General features: G+C 28.6%; 1 protein-coding gene across 15 annotated transcripts in view; it reads left to right on the top strand.

The window, feature by feature from the left end:
* The window catches only part of spri (sprint), a 759,753-nt gene that overhangs the window by 469,028 nt on the left and 267,586 nt on the right, over window positions 1–23,139 (top strand). For 4 of the 15 annotated variants that reach the window (XM_014426181.2, XM_014426223.2, XM_014426240.2 and 1 more), the window contains exon 1: window positions 12,457–12,561. The exons of the other annotated variants lie outside the window; for them this stretch is intronic. The gene's annotated coding sequence lies outside the window, so the exon portion shown is untranslated. Of the gene's footprint in view, window positions 1–12,456; window positions 12,562–23,139 lie in introns of those variants that run through there. 15 annotated transcript variants of the gene reach the window in all.

Consider the following 23,139-nt stretch of genomic DNA (forward strand, 5'->3'; position numbering starts at 1 on the left):
TATAGATTACACAAAATAATCAATTAATATTATTGAGATAAGATAAATTCAATAAACTATGATACATCTATTAAAATATTATATCTACAAATCATTCAAAAACGTAATCAATTTCATTTCTTTACTTAAAAATAACATAAAAAAGTTAATTATAATGACAATTGAGAGAAAAAATCCTATTATGTTTATTATACTGTTATATTACAATAACAGTAAATCCATTATGTTTGTATGAAAAATAAATAAACATTTTCTATTTTATTTCTGATTATAAAAAAAAATATGTATCCCTCTGGTAGATAAATATTATGTGCTGTATTATAACCAAAACAATATGTTCACATGAGTATTATTGTTGTTTTAAGGGATTTATGTTAATTATAATAATCTAATTTAACGTCTCGGCTGATTTAGTTATATTTATTTTTAAATTAAAAATTAATATCTTTATGATTATATGTTTCTGTCTGTTTCATTCCGTGTTATATTCGTTGAATTCTTGATTTTTATTAATTGATAAAATATTATATATCCCTTTTGTGAATTTCTTTAGTTTATATTTTTATTTCTGGAATATTAGTATTATTTGCACAAAATAAAGTACCAATGTAAATTTAATAACCAATTTTTTTTTATACATACTTATGTTTAGGAAAATATGTGTAAAGCCTATTTATCAACTTACTTTTATGATTTTGAACAGGATATGTTATTGATTTTTCATTTTTTTTTTTATCCTGGTATAGATTCGTTTAACCCCAGACATCGCTTGAGGTTGAGTCCTGATTGAAATACGGAAATTGAAAAGTTTGTCCTGGAATTCAATTTGTCCACGTTTCGAACTGAGATTTTATACTGATTTGATATATTTTTCATTCAGTCATTTTGTAATTCCGAAATATTTGTCGGCTAAATTTGTTTAATTTATTATTAATATAAATTAAAGACAAGGGTCTAAATAAAATTAGTCTAGAACTGATAAAAGCTACTATCTTTGGTGACGTTTTAGTTTACTATGACGAAATAATTACTGAAAACATTTAGAGCCTTAATTTTCCAGTTGACCCAGAGTTTCACCTCTAGTATATAAAAGGTCGACGTAAATGTCATTGAGTTGAAGTGCGGTCTTTAAAATACTAAACCTCTAATTGAAAGATATATTCAGGAGAGCTAAAGACTTATATGTGTAGATACGTATAACTGATAACATATAACATGAACACAGACGTGTGTTAACGGATGTATGAATAAAAAGTTCATTCGCTATTTTATTTTAAGCATTTTTTTACCTTGCACTAATCTTCACTTACAGTTGTGCAACATGACCACAACACACTGTAGATTAAAAACCGCAAGATGACGCAAGCGTTAACTCAAACGTGCGATGCTCTGGTGAGATTTAGTTTTAATTCAATGGGATTTTCTTTACTCATCCAAATAGATGAATAGTTACGTCGGAAAATACTTTTCAGAGAAAAAGCTAGAAATTTTGATTATGTTTGTAGGTTTTATGCTTGTGACTTCAAATTTTAAGATCTGCCAACTACTATTGATACAGTCTTAGACATTCATACAAGATGTCGAAGTCTGCTTTTACAATTCATGTGTAAACCTAACTTACCCGCTTTGATCTTAAGTCGATGAACCCATTTATTCACTGGGGAGGGGGGTGGTATTTGATTTCTTAATGTTCATTGATGTCCAAATTAATCATGTTAGTATATTCAATACGAACTAATATGTTGTAAGGTAACCATCAATTTTTTTATATATCAGTCTCAATTGATGAAAATATTTTACTTCTATTTAAATAAACCAATAGCATTATGTACAATGTTCTTTTACGCTTTGACAGCCAGATAACAGCTTAAAAGCAGGATTTTTTTTAATGTGTGTGTATTAGTATTTTCTGATTTAAATAACCATTTTATAAAGTATACAATGTAATATTTAACCAAATACAGTTTAATGTATTTTTTTATTCTTGACGAATATTTTCTTCACCCGCCACTGAACCTATGTAGGCAATCTGCCGATACATGAATGTTTTGGATTTTTTTTAAAAATTGAATTACTGAATAAGGACTCTAGAAAGTTATTGTATATCACATTGTCAACATAATATTTAGACTATTTGAAATAATTCGAAACAATCTAAAAAAATATTTATTAAATAGTAAAATTTAAAATAAAAAACTTTTTAAGATGTAAAAAATGTAGTTGGAAGTGTTTAAAATAAAAAACTCATCAGTAAGTAAATGAATATTATATCCGTACCAATACAACCCATTATACATAATATATTATTAATTATATTTAATTATAGGTATTATTAAAGCATCTAATACTTAATATCTTATTTATTCAATGGTTATTTTTTATAAAGAAATCTAACTTGTAACTGGTGAATACGCTAAATGCTTTTGGAAAAGTAATCCAATGATAACAGCTTTTAGGACTCAACTAATTTGAATTAGTATAAATAATTTTGGATGAAAACCTTAATTAACTGTTATGGTATCCCATAAACAACAGGCATGAAACATAGACCTAATCCATCAAACAAAGTAGTACTGAATAATTAATATTATGAAACTACTTTTTTACTTTTATAATTATTGCAAAATGTAAATAAATTTTCTTTTAATAAATAATGTTATTATTAGTAGGTTAATAGTTCATTAGAAGGAGTGGACAGCTCACAATCCAACTCATTTTTATCCCGTTCAATGTTCATAGATAAATCCGTATTTATTAACAAATGATCAGGATCCCTTCATTCTGTTTTAATTTACAAGTGTCACAAAGTGTCGTCAACCACCAAGAAAGTTTTAATAATATCTCTTATTACTGTTTTTTTTTTGTAACCATGCACTATAACTTTATCCGGAAAAGTAACTAGCCTGAAATACTCATACAACAGGCTACTTTCCAGTTAGTTAAACATATGAAAATAATTAATTAACCTACTCTTTGTAAATACTTTATACTTTAACACTATAACTTTATCCGGAAAAGTAACTAGCCTGAAATACTCATACAACAGGCTACTTTCCAGTTAGTTAAACATATAAAAATAATTAATTAACCTACTCTTTCAGTCAGTGCTTTTTCGTCGTCTTCATCCAGTAACCCAACTGCTAATTAGGTTAGCAAAGCACTGATTATTAACATACATTTCAGCGCGTTTATTATTTAAGAAATTTTAATCAAACCGTAGTGTACGTTTAGTATATATTTAATTATAAAACATTATTATCATATATTGGGTATATGTAAGCACTGGAGTGCACTTTAATATTTGCTCAACTGTAGTACGTTTCAGCATTTATAGACAAAAAAGGATCGTTCAAGAAACGAATGTTTTTCAAAATGATTAAATTTAATCTAATTTCAATTGATAAGCTTGTAGCAAGAAGGGATTTTCTGATATTGTTAATGGTACCAGTCAATGGTCAATTTCTTGATAAAAAAATTAGCAATAGGTTGATGGATATATAGAGTTATCAATATAAAATAACAATTATTCTAGCTTATGTATGGTTTTGATAGCTAACAAGAAACTATTAACCTAAAATTAATTACTATTGATATTTATTGTTTTTCTTTTACGACCAACTTTACAACATTCATGTTTTAATCAAGCTCCCAAATTTAATCTGACTAATACAGCAGTAGTATATGATTTTTTAGGTCTCCTTAGTATCTTATTCTAAAGTTGAAGATTTTGCTGTGTGTTAAAAATAATAATACAATGTTAGTTATTAATTAATTGAATTCCAGTGGGAAAATTTTTGGTGCAACATTGTTTTCGATAACGTTGGTTTTGTCCTTTGAGACTGGTGATCTGTTGAAGCCAGTTTTAGTTACCACTTGCTTCGCATAACATACATCAGAAGTCTGTAACAGCTTAAACAGATTCCTAAGTACAAAACTAATGTTATTTTATTGAAAATAAAATTTAAGAATTTTTTTTTCTACCAGGCATTGAATTATTGATGGATTATATCGACTATTGTATTGTACATAATTCAATCATGATAACATATCACCAATATTGAAATATGTTGATATGAGTGTTGTTTATAATATTGAATAATCGAAATAATAATCATGACACAGTCTTTTTAATTGTTGTTTAGATATTTCTACGTCCATTCCCAATCTCCGGGCTAAAATTAGAACAAAGATTACATGAAATATGAGTTATAAAAATAATAATGGAAAAAAGTAATAAATATCGAAAAATATACATAAATAATAGAAGAAATGAAAATAATATATTAAAAATACATAATATTATGGTTGAATCATATGTATTGAAACGTTAGTATATCTGATGAAATGAATTTATTAAGACTCCGCCCTAATTTGGATTTCATACTATCCAAATTAAAAAAATACACTTTGAAGAGGATAGGCTTTTATTGTAAACGTTCACGGTTTGGGGTTAATATAGTTTTGTACAATCTATGTATATATTTTTTGTAAAATACATAAAGATCATGTATTTGTATTTATAATCAGATTTTTTTTTCGTGCTTTGTACAAGAGTATTGAATGGACCGCTATACCCAGATGGTACGGACACGCTTCCCCATTGTGTTGCCCCCAATGCCTTGGTATGATCTTTGTCGTGATGCCATCTCAGGCGTGGTCTTTCACTTGGCTGATCTCTTCTGAACTTCATGCCACCGAAATTCTACGCCTACCGCTGTGCGCTTATACTGTTTACAGTTTTGAAGATATTCTTTTTCGGCTTCAAATTCATTAGTTGGTCTACAGTTTTAAAGGCATACTTATATTGCATTTTTTTTTCATGTTAATTGCCTTTTCGTGGATAGTATTCTTAGCCATCTAAACCAAACTAAATGTAAGCACATTTTTTAATTTACCTTATTTTATACTTTTGACTTATTCGCTATAAAACGTATTAAAAAAATAAAGTGTACTGTCCCTTATAATTTACGATAATGTAATATTTTCTTTTTACCTAGATGGTCCCTGATAATGATAAAAAATATAGTTCGCGATTTTAATTCCAAAAACAAAAAATTTTTTTTTTTTTATCTAAAGCAAATTTTTGTAAAGTCATAAAGTTTGATACATTTATTAGTTAAAACAATTAAACATTTCCCTAGTGCTGTGAGTTTTCAAATCATATTTTTCTATTTATTGAAACTAACAGTATCTAATAAATGCAACAAACTTTAAGTCTTTCTCAAAACTTTGCTCTAAATAAAACATTTAGTTAGGAAGTTTTGAAAATAGGGTTGCGATTTTATAGATAATCTAATTTCCTGTTTTCAGTTTTGTTTTCTGTTTAGGTAAATTGTAATTTATTTAGGTAGATAGTTCACAAAGGCAACTAATATCCTAAATTGGGAATGATTTATTCTGTCCAGAATTTTCCGCATTTAATAATTCTGTTCCCTACACTCTTAAAAGTACTGACCCTATATGGGTTGTAGCAACAGATATTTTAATTTTAGTTAATACTAAAAAAAAAACATAATTTTTTTAAAAATAATTTCGTTTATACACTTTTTCTTACTTAGCTACTAAACTCGAATGCCAACTTTACAGCCATAGAAGCGGATAGATTGTTATTCATCAGTCTGTTATTCTTTAACTATTATTAACGAATTACATGGATATTCTTCCAAGCTTTTTCTATCTTTAAATTTAATTTAAATGTACTAAATATTTCTTACAGAAAAGTCCATTCCTCTTTAATAATGAAATATTGGTCCTTAAATTGTTAAAAGTAAATTATTTTCTGTTTAATACCAGCATTGTAATAAAAAATATGATATTTATCCATATATCTCTGAAAACCCATATTTCACATCAAATCTCAATAGTTTTATTCTAAGCCAAGAAATATCAAAAACCCTTATGGACGATAATTAAAGAGTTGAATCAGTACTTCAATTTTCGAAGGTACACAATTTACTGTTGCAAATATGATATTGAATGAAAAAATAAAATAAATGTCATATAAAGAAATAAGTGGCTTTGAGGACGGGTAAAGTTTAAGGCCTTTAAACAGGACGAATGAATGAAAAAAGGAAGTTTTTAAACCAAAGATCACTTAAAATCAGATGGAAGAGGTTTATTGCAAATATAAGCCAACAATTCTAATAAGTAATTTATTATCATTGTTTATTTCCTTTATTTTCCCCTTGTTTTTCTAGTAATATATAGTAATATGTACACATATAAGTGTAGAAAATATATGTATAAAGCAAATTTAGATCGAAGATCCATTGATCGATTATTAGTTTCTTTAGTTCAAAACTAATTAAGTAACTCCAACTTAGGAAAATTAGTTTTGGAATTGGTGCTAGTTATCTTGAAATATATAAGATAATCGAAGTTTTAAATTAATTCAATCAACAGCGAAGAAACGCTCACAATCTAAGTTAGCTTCGAAGGGTTGTAATGGAAACACTGCCTCCGAGATCTAACTTTAAAACAATAAGTTGGCTCTCAAAGTCCGGGGACTTGGCTGAACTTAATCTGTTAGCGACTTGGTAACTGTTGGGTGCCAATTCTTCTTCGCTGTTTGGGATTGCCAATGAAAGGAACCCTTCTCTGATTGGTCATAGCTGACATTCAGGCTGACCTTTCGTCCATTCAGGTCGCTTGTTAACTTGAAGAGGGGACTTGTACTAATAAATTGGTTTCATTCTTTCTTCTCATCTCTTATAAGAAAAACAATGAATGAATAAAGGTTTAAAATGTGAAAAATGAACATGATTATTGGTTTTATTCCAGTATCTGAAATATCTTCAACGCTTCTTATTTATTAACTAGGTATAAATAGTAAAGAGAAATACAACTAATTATACTAATAGGGTCATTAAATATTGTTTTTATAAAATGTACGACTATAATAAGCTAAAATTCTATAATTTTAGCTTGCCGTATCAAAACAAATAGCATAACGTTTAGGAGAGTTTTGGTAATGATTCTAATGAAATTTTGAAAATAATTCAGTCATATTACAGTGTATATACCATATATACTGTCATATTATTTATTTTAAGATCTCATCTCCTACGGATAACGCTAATCAATCGTCATAAAATGCTATAATTTTTTATTATAGCACCAGGATATTAGCTGCACCGCGCTACTCCTATGGTAATTCAAAACATACTAATCTTTTTTTTTTATTTTTGGCCAAATGGTGTAAAAAGAATAAAGTGAAAGTGGTTGAAAACATCACGTTTTGAACTTCAGAAAATGGGTGAATATTAAGTTTCTATCAAAACAATGCCTTAGAATTCAATTTTCATTGCAACTCAGTTGTTATTTCTTGGATCATAAATAAAAAAAGTTAATACCATAAATACAAATTTCTGTACAAATTAAGAAGTTGACAAAAGATATCTAAATTTAAGATATAATCCAACACTTAATAACGATACTTCCACATAATTTTTTTAGCAAAATGCTTTGTAATATTTTTAAAATTTATATACATGTATTAGAAGAATATTGTTAACATAACATTCATGTACTGTTATGTTTCATGTATTGTATATTTTTCAGACAGAGAGAATTTGTTTTCTTGGATCGTGGTGTAAATAATCGGCGATGTTCCAACAAATACATGAATTATTCAGGTGTTTTTTCTAATCTTTGATAAAGCCTTCAAAAAATCATTTGTGTTATTTCTTGTTTTTATTGATTAAGCCTGTATATATGTTTGTTTATAAATAAATATCCTGCTTAAAAGCCGACAAAGGAATATAAACTTAGAAGTAGGCAGGCTCAGACCAGTTGAGGTATGATGTAGCCTGCTTCGCTGTGCTTGCTGTTGGTTCTAGAGCTATATTTTTAATATATATTATTTTTATTAGAGGAATGAAATGTATTTATTGCATATAAAATATTATTTAGTATTCTACTTTCGTTTGACGAATCTCTTGATTTCCTTTGATTTTGATAGCTGCGCTTCGTAAATTATTTAATCTTGAAAAGAGGCTGTGCCACACAAAAAAAACACGTATTTTTTCATTGTCAATGCAACGAACTCAAACTTAAGAAAATAAATAGTTAAATTAATCAGGGATTGTAGTGGGTGGCAACCTTAAACCCTGCTTCATAACAATACCATAATTCTAGTCATAAGTCACACACTTCAAACAGTTATATTCCTTTAAACTCTGCAAGAGCTATCGCGTGATTGACTTACTTCAAGCAAATTAGAACGTTTATAACGGGTACTGCCGGGTTGTGCGACATTATTCACCTCGGGTATCTGAGGAAGGTAGCCAGTAAAGCTGTCGGAGGCAACTCGCACCGACCGAACGTTTCAGTGATTATCTTCCTCATAATTCTTGCATAATGACTTTTTCCAATACATTGAACGTATATATTTTTAGATTCGATCTGGAGATTGACTACCATTTTCTTAATATAAACAACCTTTTTTTAATAATTTTTTTATTGTTATCTACAACTGTATACATATATACACCACACATCAAGTAAATTTGCTGTTAGTGGTATTATGACATGATAAAAACATGTGGAGAATCAATGAATATGATAGAACTCCAAAAACATTTCTAAAGGAGAGGATCTCGAGGCCATCTTCTTTTCAGACGCCTAGGAGGATTATTAGGTAGTGAAGGAGAAGCCAGGTTAGAAACGAGTTGGTTTGGGTGGTTGGGAAGTTTATTATGGAAAGATTGGTATCTGGTTCTCGCCAAATCGGCAACATAGGGGCTAAACAATCTTAATCTTAGATTTTAACCGATTTTTACTTAAAATAGTGTATTTTATCGCGTGGGATAGCTATAGCCAAATCGGTCTCTAAGAACATGTTGACCTATAGATGATTAGCCACGGCACTATTAAAAGCATGTAACATAGCGACGTGAAGTTGATTGGTGCTCTCTGGTGCTTTCAGTACGCATACAAATATATTCCGCTAGCAATAAATGTCACTAAGAAGGGCACACATATGCATTGAATTAATTATTATAAAATGAATATACGAAATATATTAATTTATTTAGAAATGTGTTTAAAATATTCATTTATCATTTTATTAAAGTTTCATATTTATTTAGGCCTTGTCTCTGAAGGAAAAAAAATTGATATATTCTGCAGAAACTCCTGTCTACGGGATATTTTTTATGGGAGATTTCTGATTGTCAAATGTGCCAATATTCAAGCAAAGCACCTATGAGCATTTTAACAAAACGGTAACTCATACTTCGCAGTATCATCTAGCTTAAATATTTCCAGCATGTAAGAGATCGTTGAGGATATTGTAAACATCTATTAATGATTGCAGATTCAAAAATAGCTTTGGTGAAACTAAGATCTATTTATTTTCAAAATAAATAGATCTTAGTTGCGATAAATCATACTAATATATCGCAACTAAGATCTATTTATTTTCAAAATAAATAGATCTTAGTTGCGATAAATCATACTAATATATCGCAACTAAGATCTATTTATTTTATCATAACACTGCTGTTCTGAAACAATAAAAGTTGTAAAAAAAGAATAAATTATAGCCAATATACCCAGAATAATTCGGATATAATAGTTAGCTTATCTGAATTTATTTTCGACACTTGGAAAAAAAAATGTTTTATGAAAAAGAATATTATTTAAAGGACAATTTATCAGGAGCACTAAAGTGAACTAATTGCTGCTATATTTTAATCTAAATTCTTCCTAGAATTTTTGTGATACTGTGTTTTGCCTTACTATTGTTTTATCAATTTCGTCCTCTTCATTGTTTATAAATGTATATATGCCTATATATGCAATACTAGTTTTTTTTTGTTATTTGAATTATACCGTTCATTCATATGAATACCATTCGTGAGCACCATCATGCATATTTTAATAATGCCGATTATTGTGAGCATATATTGTTGCCTGCCCTGAGTGTGTTGAGAAGTGTAGTATATACTTACCTGGAACCCTGAGAGCAGTCAAGTGACTCAGCCTTTGTGGGTGTACTCGCTTTGACAAGGCCTAATAGCTGTGCTAGTGCTCCATTCTGCCTTATCAGGCTTTGGGGGAACTTGAACTTTGCTGCTTGACATCAAGTCGGTGAAGTCGTCCAGATAACAGCCCCCACGTGTGTGTGTAAGTTTACGTGCTGGAATTGGCTGTGTCATCCCTTTGTAGTAAGTGTCAAGGAACCTATGAGCTGGAGACTGGTATTGACTGTGGTGCTGGAGAGGGTGAGATTTTAATCATCAAAAACTAACTGTTACTCTATCGTAGATTCCACACAATCCACTCTAAATAGATCCTCAATATTATGAGTAAATATTTCGACCTTGATTTGGATGACGGCCATGTTTCGATAATGATTTTTTTTCTTGTCCACTATGTAATATATTTTGTAAAGTATTATTTATTTATGAAATAAATCAGGTATTGATTTATTAATACAAGATATTTAGTGTATCATCATGTCGTCTCGGGATATCAAATGTTAGTACTAGCAAATGTTAAACTTTACTTTTATCAGAGTAATGGCTGTGCTAAGGAGAAGTGAAGATGCACAAATATGTTATAGTAGAAAAAAGAGAGTGTAACAGTGTAAAGTGTAACATCATTTCCTATATGAAATTATGAGGTTTAAGTACATAAATATGGGACAGTGGTCCCGAAACGTTGTACCATGTTATGATAATTTAATACAAATTTCATTCAACTGGAAATTATTAACCTCAAAAAATTAAAAAAATTTAAGAAAGAGAACTTTTCTTTCCATCGGATACTAGAAAATTTGAATTTGGTTATAGTATGCACCAGTAATAAAAGGTATCATGCTGAATCACATATTAATTTTATTTTATTTGTTTGGAAGTGGGTAAGACACTGTGCTACCAATTCCTAGGACGCGGGCTGAATCAGGCTGTTGCAGATAATTATTTCATATTTCACTTTACTAGTCAATCCTGTGGGTTCCAAACCCTCTCTTGCCTCTCCTTCTGAAGCCCACCAAGCCTCATAAAGTTGGTACCATTAATTGGGTAAAAATCTGGCGCCCGAGCGTGATTCTGACCAAATCACCTCCTTGCACAACCGCTGGTCTAGTAACAGTACTTCCTCACAAAGTACTGCATTCCCTCACCTTTCAGCGGTACAGATGTAATTTTTTTTTTCTTTTAGCTCTCTGATAAACATTAAGATCAGGCAAAATTATTAAATTAAATTTATTATTATTATTATGTTTCTCTTTGAGCGTTTTTCGTTGCCATCATATGAAAAAAATCTGAAGTGTTTGTTTATTTCATCGCGCTCATTTCAAAAACTGATAGTTCTATTTGGAAAATTCTTATTGAGCTAGATATGCATTTTATTATTCGGCTGGCTTTACCCCTACACTAGCGGTATTCATAATACTTTTTTAAATTTTAAATATTTTACCATTTTATATAGTATAGCATTGTGAGCAGCCCTATTTCAAGTCATGTTAAATGGTTAATGCATAAGAGCTCCTAGCGGATTTTCTGAGCAACTTGTTAGGTTGAGCAATTTTTTGAGTAAACTGAAAGGTTACTATCCTTCCAAAACTTCATATTATTGTTTACTTCTATGTTTTGATTAAAGTAATTTATTATAACATGCTTAAAATAAGTGTAAAAGTTTGACTACCGATCGTCCTTTTTAAAAAGTCCAAGACATAAGACAAAAGAAAAAAAAAAACAGAAACTACGAGTAACAAAAAATAAAACGGTGACAAGCTCAGCTCGTCCATTCTACATTTAACAGACCTAGTAACAGACTCTCAGCCATGTTACATGTTATATCGTTTTAACATGGTAAAAGAAGGAAATATTTCTCCATTTAACATGTTAAACTAAAGATCATGAATACCCCTACTGTGACCTAAAGGTCAACAAGTCAGAACAACAGAGTCAAAACTGTATAGTGAAAATTAAATAGTTTATGAAGCCTCGATGTTTTCTAAACAATGCTTGTGAAGCTGAATTATTTGATGATGGTATTCCTCGTGGTATATATGTGCAATTAGGCTTGAATTGACTTTTGTGTGATATTACGGTCACTTTAATATATATAATATAAGTTATATCAACCATATAAGGCCCACCAGGCCGATCTGGTATAAAAATAAAATAAAATAAAAACGGTCGCTTTAAAGAAACTATATGTCAAGTCGGTTTTTAGTGTTTAATGAATTGTCCTTAAGTTTTTCCGCATAATGTTCGAATTTTTTCAGTAAATCAGGTTTATCATGTTATGTACTGGTGATTTAGTGGGTAAAATCGTAAGGCACGGCTTGTAAAAGTTTTTTCTTGTGCGTTCTATTTTCATATTCATTTTACATAAGACCTAACTCTTACCTCGCTCGCTGTCAGATAGTGTATAGTAGAAAGTGAGATAGTCTTGAAATATCCAGATGGCATAGACAAACAGTTCCAGTGGTGGGGATCCCCACTCCTGCTGTGGGCTCGCCAGTCAGTGGCCGTTGTGTGTGTCGTTAGTGTGTCTTTGTGGATTATTATTATGAAGTGTGTGGATTCATGCTTCGTCGGCTAATTGGTAAATAGATTATTAAATACATATATTTATCTATCTGAATCTTGAGGGGTTCTGTTCTGTGGCTACTGTCAGTGTTCCGACAAATCTTTTCGAATTGGAAAGATGTAGTATATGTAGTAAAAGAGTTGTTTTATTGTTTTTATTATTTATTATCATATCATCGATTAAAGATCATGAACGTTCTGATTCATGTACTTAATACATTTGACAGCCACAAACAAAAAATGTGTAGATACATTTCATTACATTATCTCAACAAACATTATTTAGTTAAATCTGACGACAGTAATTACTAAAATAAATTTATTTCAACAAATGGAAAAATTACTGAATGATTATTAATTTATTAAAAACTTTTCATTAGAAAAAAAGTGCTGAAATTTAGTTTATTAAAGGATGAAAAAAAATGATTGCTAACTGCATGTAAATTCATCGGATTTAAATTTATTTATTCTTATCTTTTAACTTTCAATTAATAATGAAATTTTGAAATCGTTAAGCTTATATTATATTAATATTGATTATTTGTTTACATCTTAAGATACTGACTGTATTTAATGAAATGGAAACTACTTTGACATCCCATCTGCTTGACATTTTTGGTTCCCAGGGAGCTTCTAGAAGCGGAATTATGCCTAGGGCTTCGTTTAAGTACAAAAAAAAAGAGGTTTTCCTGTGTAAAGGTTACGATATCAGAATACTGAAAAAGAAAACTTGGCTTGGGTTAATTATATTTTCTAACTAATCAAGTAGGTTTCTTTGTAGGTTCTATGTTGTTCAAAGTAATTGACCGTATTCATTCTGGTATACCTACTCGGATAAGAAACGCCTCCAGGAACTCGCTGGCTCACTGGGAGCAACTTAATGAGGTTGGTGGTTAGTTTGGCGTGAAAATGAAGTAATTCAACCAAAGAAAAAAAAAAGTTAAGAATTTACAGATAGTAGCAATGACTATAAACCTTAATTTTTTTTATGCTCGAAAATGTATTTTAATGACAATATCGTAGTTATTTCTAAATTGAAAAGTTTTAAAATTATTTAATAGTTGGATTTTTTTTTTCTGTAAATGATAATAATTACATTGCATAACCGAGATGAATAAAATGAATGAAACTGATTATAATCAGTTTAAAATTACATTTAATTGAACTACAATCTGAATTAGAAAAAATATATCAATAATTTTATATATATTTCTCAATTTCAACTCAAATTTAAAAATATCACTGTAATAATAAAACGTAAAATAAACGATGGTAATGAATACTATTACATTAAGATTAATTTTGACATAAACATGAAATAATTTTTAAATTATAGAAAATCTTAAGTTTAAATAGATTAATTTTATCAATTTTAACTTTTATGACAGTAAATTTTAAAGTTTACTGTACGAAAAAGTGAATTAAAAATATTTTGTAATCATTATGCACAATTGTTGAAAATGCTGTAACCGATTAGTTGAGAATTATCAACGATAGTAAAATGTCATGCTCACGTTACAACTAGAAATAGTGAATCATGTTTCTGAGACATTGAGATGCGTAGAGATTCGACCCTGATAAGCAGCGGTATAACTCAATTGATACAATTACGTCATGGCTCAAAAGATTCATTTTTCAAAAAATTAAATTCCAAATTATTATTTTTTTTTTTTTTTGACTATTACAACATTCACTGGTCAAACGGTCTAAACTACCAATCCATTACAAAAGGATTATTTACTTGACTATTATAATACCAATCTGGACAAACGCAGTAGAGCTTTTGGGCTCCACTAAACTATCAAATCCCTGCCGAATCCAATCCATACAGTCCAAAATCGTTCGTAAAATCCTTAATGCTTTCTTACTTTGTCACAAATCAAGTCATCCATTAGAACCTCAATGTCCCATGTGTTACCGATTTGTCCAGAACCAGATACCAATCCTTCCATGATATATTTCCCACTCAAACCCACTTGTTTTCTACCAGAATTATTAGGTTATGAAGGAGAATCCATCATCACCTAATAACCCTCGTAGGTGTCAGAAAAGAAGATGGCCTCGAGATCTTCTCTAGAAATGTTGTTGGAGTTCTATTAATGGCTCGATTCTCAACATGTTTGTATCACGTCACTATATTATCGGGCTGATTCGTGATGATTGTGACTAGTTCTAAATTGCCAGTTACAAAAAATAAAATTAAGAGATGTCACCTAAAGCGAAATGCAGGCAATTAGAATTGAAAAATTTCCATATGAGGATAGGTCGATCAAATATAATCAGATCGTAAGTGGATTCTGCTTATTATATTATTATGTAAATGAGCTTTTTTTTAACTTTTAATTGATTTATTTATATTATTCACAAATATCTTAATTTTTTACTTTTATTCTTCTATAGTATTGTTAACTTTTTCACCTGAACTCTTAATTTCAATCATTACTAAGGGTTCTAATTTGAAGGAGAAAAAGTATTACACTTTTTCTTACATATCGCGGCTAAAATCCAACAATAACTAATATAACTAAGTGTTTAATTGATAAAAAGTTTCTTGGATATATTGAAGTTTGATGCATTTATTATATAGTGGTAGTTTCAAGAAATTTAAAAGTGATTTTAAACCATCTTTTGATTTTTAGAGTCTAGATTTACTAAAACCTTTACTCAAAATAGAAAAGTATATAGTTTTTATTTTCTAAAATTAAAAATGCCAAAATCTATTTAATACTTTAAATAAATGTAAAACAGTTATTTAAAGTAAAAATTAGAGGTTTTTAAATTAAGATCTCAATAAACATATATAAAAAAAAATTGTTTAGTTTATATGAGCAAGTTAACGACGACTAGGCAACATAAATGTGAAAAATGAATATTTTTTTTTTAATTTATCATAAATCCAACTAAGGAATGGAAAAAGATTTTAAAAGTTTTAAAGATCATTTACTTATTTTTTTAAAAAATTAGTAAAATCAACAAACTTTAAGATTCAGACAAACATTTAAATAATAAATACTATTAGGAGGTTTTAAGGTGCTTCTCATGTTCAGGATATTTATTTTTAAATTGAAATTTTTCTTAAATAAAAGTTTCAAGCGTTTGTGGCTAAAAAATTCTATCGAATAAAGAAGTATTCAATATTCCAAGCGTTATTCATCTGGTAGCATTTATTGTTTTTCTATTAAATAAGACATTAAAAATGTCATCGATATGATATATGAAAAAAAAGAATGATTATTTCTCAATGTTTTTAAACAGTGTATTAATGTCATATTTTTCCCTTTAAGTTGGGAACATTGTAATGTAACTTAAAAACCAGCGTGTAGTTTTTAAATGCACTGACCTCCAAACAGTACCGCCAATGGTTATGAGGCACTCAACAGTAATGAGTTACATAACTTATAATATCAGTTAAATGGAAGAAAGTTTAAAAATTACCGTTTAACTTCCCAGTGGCGGTTCGATTGGACAATTTGTCGACACAAATTATTAAACAATTAGTGGCTTATTAAACATCTTAACGAGAAAACAGGAAACTGGTGAGTCAGCGGACCTAGTGGCGCTATCTGGCATCAAGGCTTCTGTTTCTCATACAGAAAACTTTATGAAAATGTATTTTTTATAAAATAATGAAAAAATTTTAAATAATATTTAAACTAATTTGCATTTTACATCAGTCTATTTTTATTAAATAATTTAATGGATTTTCTGTGATGAATATGGATTTGATTTCTATATTGAATAAGAAATTTAAAATAATAGCGTTAATTTATATAACTAATGAATCAATTGAATTAATCTTCCGAAAATATAATAAGCAAGTATATGTATTATTTTTTGTAACAATAGCTATGAACTATGCATGATTTTTTTTCTGTAGTATATTATTTTCTAGCAATTGTTTTTATAGTATTTCAGATGATAACTAATTCCAAATAATTTACAGTACTCCAAGATTATTTCATATCCTTGATCTTCTATTCATGATAAGAAAAAATTGATAGCGGCAGCATCAGAGTTTGAAATAATAAATTAAACCCATAGTGTTAATTCACATAGTTTTATAAGGACATTATACAACTTAAAACTTTTTTTTTCAATTCTCAAGAGTTAAAAAAAAATTATTAATATAATTAGTTTTAAAAAATAGTATATGGGAAATGCATAATAATTAATAAGTAGTAAATAAAATGGGTTAAAAATTTGTTAACAGCAATACGTTTACTGTACGGCAGTCGTCGAAAGGTCAACGAACGCATTGAGCTAATTAAAGTACATATTTGGTTAATAGATGTGTCTGCTTGCTTGGGCCTGTCATTAAAAATATTCATAATATTAGACATCACAAGAAAATCCAAAAAAACAAACAAAAAAAACAGTACGATTATTATAATATTGCAAACAAAAATTCAAAGCATGTTCAATATACATCATTTATTGAGATGCCTATAAAAAAAATTCATTATTTGAGAATTATCTAGAGATGTCTGTAGAATCTTGCGTTAATTTTTTTTTAATTGAATTATTTTTTTTTTTTTGGAGGCATCAAATCATAACAGACAACAAACGATGTAATTTCTCTGTCTTCTATCATAAATATGAAAGATCTATAAATATATAAAAATGCTTATTATTATATGTGAAAATAATTTCTGAAGATTTTTTACTGAAATTAATTCCCTTCCAAAAATGGATATTCTACAAAAATTTCGTTATTGTATTTTTTTTTTAACTAATAAAGTTTCTCAGAAATATATTTAATGTGTAATTATCCTGTATTTTGAAAGAAAAAGTGATATTGTTTATTTATAATAGTTGTGTCATGACTAAAACTAAAATCGTTTAAAACATTTCCTCAATTTTTGTTGTGTTAAAAAATTTAAATTTACCTGTTCAGTGTTGCTTTGAGTAGTTTTTGAAAAGTATTTATTAACTTATTCTTCTAAATTACTCATAAAACTATCCTTTATCTGAGTATAGATTAAGTATTCACTGAACAGTCATCTAAATTATTGCTGCAGACTACTTTTCTGATCCCCTATTACCCAATATCAGATGATACCTTTATCAGTTAACTCTTCTAGGAAGATATACATTCTACTATAAATATTTTTAGAGTTTTATGTTCCTCACATTTCATTAGACGGCTTACCTTCCTAACAGCATCATTACATCGAATTTACCTGCACGTAAAGATTCGGTTAGAAAAAATAAATATCAATTCATAATAATAAATTATTTATATCATAATAATAAATACATTATTTATTTAATAAATAAATATACCAATTCATTTTTTAAAGCAAGTAAATATATAAATTTTAAAATCTTGTTTAAAATACTTTTTTTATTTTATAAAGTTATCAGATGTTTCTTATCTGTGTTGAAATTACATTGAGTAAACAAGAATAATATTGGGCATTTTATTTATGTATTTTTAGAACCCATATCGGGAAAAGATAACTGGATTAGTCTCGCAGACAGACGTCGTGCAACCAATGGTAAATCTAGAGTTTTTTATCTATAAAGTTCCATTTTATTTTTTGAAACAATATGGATAAATAATATGATTTTTTTTTTCTTTTTTGCTGAAACATTTTAGAGTTTTATGTAATTGTACTGTTCATTGGAACTGTAACATGTTACTGCTCAATCTATATAATGAAACCGGTTCATGGTGTAGAACTCGCTCACACACTGACTTATTGATTTCTGTATCTCTAAAACGGCCATAAATTTAAAATAGTGGTTTAAAAAAAATGTTTCTAAAACCTTAAAATAAAAAAAGTAGAAAGATAGTTTTTTTCAAATAACTCAAAACTTCACGTATCCTGGAATATTATAGTTATTCTTTTTCAAGATAATTTATTACTCTACAAAACTAAGATAATCTAAATCTGACGATTTTACAGCGAATTGATTCATGTTTATTTAAAAATATTTCCTATAAATTCCCATGAAAATCCGTTTTATCTATATTGCTCTACATAATAAAACTGCTTGCGTCTGGCAGTAACCATTCACTCTCTGGCTTAAATATAGTTTTCCTAAGGTAATTATAAAACCTTAGGAAATCTATCTTTAGGGCATAGGGCCATTTTGGCCCTGACCTGTATAAAAAAAAGAATATTTTTATAACCTAAACAAATTTTTGTTTTTTTCATTATCTCAAAAATTATAAACCTCCTGAACAATCCTAATGATTCCTATAAGCTCAACTATAATAAAAAAAAATTTATAACCTAAACAAAAATTTGTTTTTTTCATTATCTCAAAAATCTCTTCTGAATAATCCTAATATATCCTATAAACTGAACTAAATATTTTATTTCTTCATTCTAGTTTCATATTTCATTAGTTACTTATATTTTCTTTTATTTATTTTTTAAAAATATTTTTTCCCTTTTGTTTTCATTCCATAACTTTAATTTTTTAATTATTATTAAATTAATATATTCATATTTCTTTGCATTATATAAATAATATAAACAAATTATTTCCTTAATTATGTTATTCTTATTACATATTTAATTACCTATCTAAAAATGAAATCTTCAGGCTCTAACTCATCCTCAATTTATAAGGTACAATTATCAAAGTTAACACATGGGTTTATAAAAAAATAACCTCTGATACGCTTTTTAATAATATATGATTGTACGATTGTTTCAGTGAACTAAAGACTACTAACTGTTTTTGTTTTATAACTACGTATAGTTTAAGATATATTCTATTATTTAATTGGAATTTGTTATTAATAAAGATATTGTTTTAAAGCAAAAGAAGTTTATAGTCTTGAAGTGTATCTGTAACACAAGATTATATACATATATTATTGATTTTATGCTTTACTGCAAAAAATTAACATTTAAATAAAAAAAGTATTAGCCAAAATCGAATTTTTTTTCAGATATGTGGTTTAAATAAACAAAACACTAAATTTTAGAAGGAAAAGCTAGACAGTGATTAACACTGATACTCGTTATTAAATATATTTAAAAATATGAATGTAAAGTTCCAATTTTATTGTGTTTATTAATATAGTTTACTTCAATAATTTTAAATTGTTATACTCATTCATCAAATCATTCAATTATTTCGCAATGTTAACATTTTATATCTCGAAGTATTCCTTGACCTATTTTAACGTTGAGTCTTTTCTTATGGTCTCGATGACTTCGCGTAAATGCCAGGAAAATAAAATAGATTTCTTTTTTAGCCGACTAAAGATCTGTGGGAGTAAAAGGAGAAATTGGTGCTCCCTGTTGCATGTCCCACGGGTTCGTTCTTGACCTGAATCGATCCCACAAGTAATCACCTGTCCTTTTTGTGACTGTAGAGTTTTATTTTTGTAAAAAAAAAAAAAATAATGTTTGATTTTTAAAATAAATAATAACAGACTTGAGGTTAAGAATAAAAAATAAAAGAATCGATATTAATTGAACATTTTTTTGCTTATGATATTTATTTAGCATACATAATATAGTCACCTAAAAGAACGACTTCTAAGTTTTATATTGATCATTATAATGCAGTTAGGTTCATTTTGAATGTATTTAAAACCCTTGTATATTATAAAGTTTTCGATATGAATTAATAATTTATACAAACATATAATAGAAGCTCTGCCATGTACAAGGTTATACTGAACTTTTATGTTTACCTCCAATCCATCTATACTACGTCTCATCTATTACATAATTCATCCGGTTTTCTGTACCTCAATGAGTAAAGATATTAACATACTATTGAGAAACACCTGATCTTCGTAAGTGTATCCTTTCGGTAATACTCCTAAGTTGTTTTATATCTCATACTCTTCATATTTGTATTTTACTTCTACTAATACTAATACTACTCTACTATTTGTGGTGTTGTACGTAGAATGGATGAGGTAACCTAAACAGTAAATGGAAATCCAGCTTTGGAAAAATATAAAGATGAACTCTTTCTCGAATGACTAACTGACATGTTTTTTAACCAACCAACTTCTTCCATGAATGACATAAAATATACATTTTTATAAATTATAATAACCACTATCAAGATAAGTTGTAAAACACGATTTTTATTTGCCTCTATTAAACGTTTTAGGATTTCCCGAATCTAAAATTAAGTCATCTAATCCAAAATTAAATCGTCTTCGCCAATCCCCGAATTCAACCTAACTATTTTTCGTAATTCATTCATTAGTTTGAATTTCATTTAAAATGGAGAGGAACGTTCGAATTTATGATAGTGGAATCTTATAAGAAATCTGATTCTAAAATAATCATGTTCAATTTTTTTTTATTTTTTGATTTTCCGCACCGTGGCTGGATAAATATTCCTATCAAAATCTGATTTTCTGTTAGTATTGGTAGAAAAAAATTACTCCATTACTTTGGAAATTTCAGAGTTATGGTAGAAACTATTCAAATTATAAAAATTCAAAAAATAGAAAACAAAAACATTTAAGAACAAAATCGTTCTAGAAGCCTTTATCTTAATTGATACTTCATCATGGCAGACATTTTAATCCCCTCGGCCGGTCGAGGAAATACAACGGATTCTTGTAGGAAATCTGATTTTAAAATAATTTTCTTTGACACATTTTTTCTCGATTTTCCACGACATGGCTGGATAAAGATTTTTGTCAAAATCTGATTTCCTATCGGTATCGGTAGAAAACAATTACTCCTATGCATTGGAAATTTCAGTCTAACAGTACCCTCAAAAGATGGACTATATGACCGTTGAACTGTTATGACCCAGTGAAAATTAAACCAAAATTTTAAAAATCGTAGACGTTAGAGGAGTGATCATGTATTGTGGGATATCCTATACATTTCCCAGTGAGATGTTATAGTATGCTTGGAACGTGACTAAATGGAAGATCCGAATGCGATATAGGCCTAGCGGTTGTATTTATAGAGCCGGCAAGGACTGTCCCAACAGCCTACCCCTGGCCCACGGCGGGCACTGTCATCTCCCGAATTAGCGACTTCGTCCTGGTATCCTTCTGCGAACCAGATGACTGCTCTACATCTCTTCCATATCATGAAAAGCATAAAGATCATATTTGCATAATAATTCTGTAGTCATTCACTTATGCGTTTTGATTCATTCATGTAAATTATCAGTACTGAGAAATAATTCTTACGTCATAGAGGACTGTTCAGCCAAGAATGTCTTTGTCAGCTTCTCTCATAACAGTCTCTACCTATCGACCTTAATCCACCTAAGGGAAGAACTTGTTGTTTGTGGAAATTGTTTCTTATTTTTATCACCCCTTTTGAGGATTTCTCACTCAATCCTCTCTTTGAAGTTTCATCTCCTCTTCTGTATTCTTTGAGCGCATTTCTTCATCTCGAATAGCACTATTACAGTCGAATACATATATGAATAGTATGAATATATTACTGTTATACTAGTTGGTTACAGAACCGTTTACCGTGTAAAGGTTTTTTTTATTGATTTTTTTTATTACGAGCATTTACTGGAATACTTAATTAGCTTGTAGGTTTATAACTTTGACTCCAACAGACGAGGAAGTGATGTTTCCTCCCAATAAAGTATTTATAAAAAAAAAAAAAAGTGAACCCGCAACTCCCATCCTCCTTGGTAGCCTTACTTATCTTAATTTTGAAACAGACACTAATAGCAAGTAGATTGTACGACATATCACAATCTCACAAGAGGATAACAGAAAAATATTAGAAGGCAAATCCTACCCGGCAAACACGCCCCAAGTTATCAATCTTTTCATAACGTACAATAAGGCTTACATTCACATATCTACGCATTTAATTCAATGTTACATTTTTAGTACATTTTATTATAAATAGACAACTATTTTAATTTAAAAATAAAAAAAAAACAAGATTTATCACGAATCTTTTGTCTCGTGTGTTCGTCCTTTCTTTTAGTTCGCACTTAAAAGCAATCATAACTTGACATATATTATTATCAATGATATAAAAAACATTTAAATGTCACACAAAAAATTTTTTTTTATCATGTCTCAAATTTAACAAATTTCCCTTTTATAATCGTACGTGATATAAATTTTACTTAACGTAATTAAACCTTGAAAAAGATTAAAATCATGTTAACTATTTCATACATTTTTAGGATTAAGATTGACTTTGGATTAACACTGATGCTATGCAAATCTTTAAAACCTACCATTTCGCGTAGTAGCCAAACCCGTTTTAAATTCTCGAAAGAACTGCCAAAAACCGGTCTTCAGTTCCTCCTCATACATTCATACGTCCCCTTCACGGTCCAAACGGTTTTTGTTCTAATTTGGAGGACAGCCAAGTAGACAAGGGCTATTTGGCACTAAATGTTATTCTTAGTTGTATGAATATTATGATATGGTCATAGAATTGAAAAAATAAAATGTAATTTTTCTATCTGTATTTTTATTTTTAAGCTGTCCTTCATCAAATTTAATCTGGGAAAAAAGTCACTTGATTTCTTCAATTATAAACTATAAATAAATTGAAATAGATATGTCTTTTATATAGATTAAAAAATAACTATAAATCCGTTATTTATTTATGAAACCCTTTCTATTTAGTTTAATGTAGATTTAATTTACGCTATTATTTAG

This window comes from Halyomorpha halys, unplaced genomic scaffold, assembly GCF_000696795.3.
Source record: "Halyomorpha halys isolate HHAL.00 unplaced genomic scaffold, Hhal_1.1 Scaffold29.1, whole genome shotgun sequence".
NCBI lineage: Eukaryota > Metazoa > Arthropoda > Insecta > Hemiptera > Pentatomidae > Halyomorpha > Halyomorpha halys.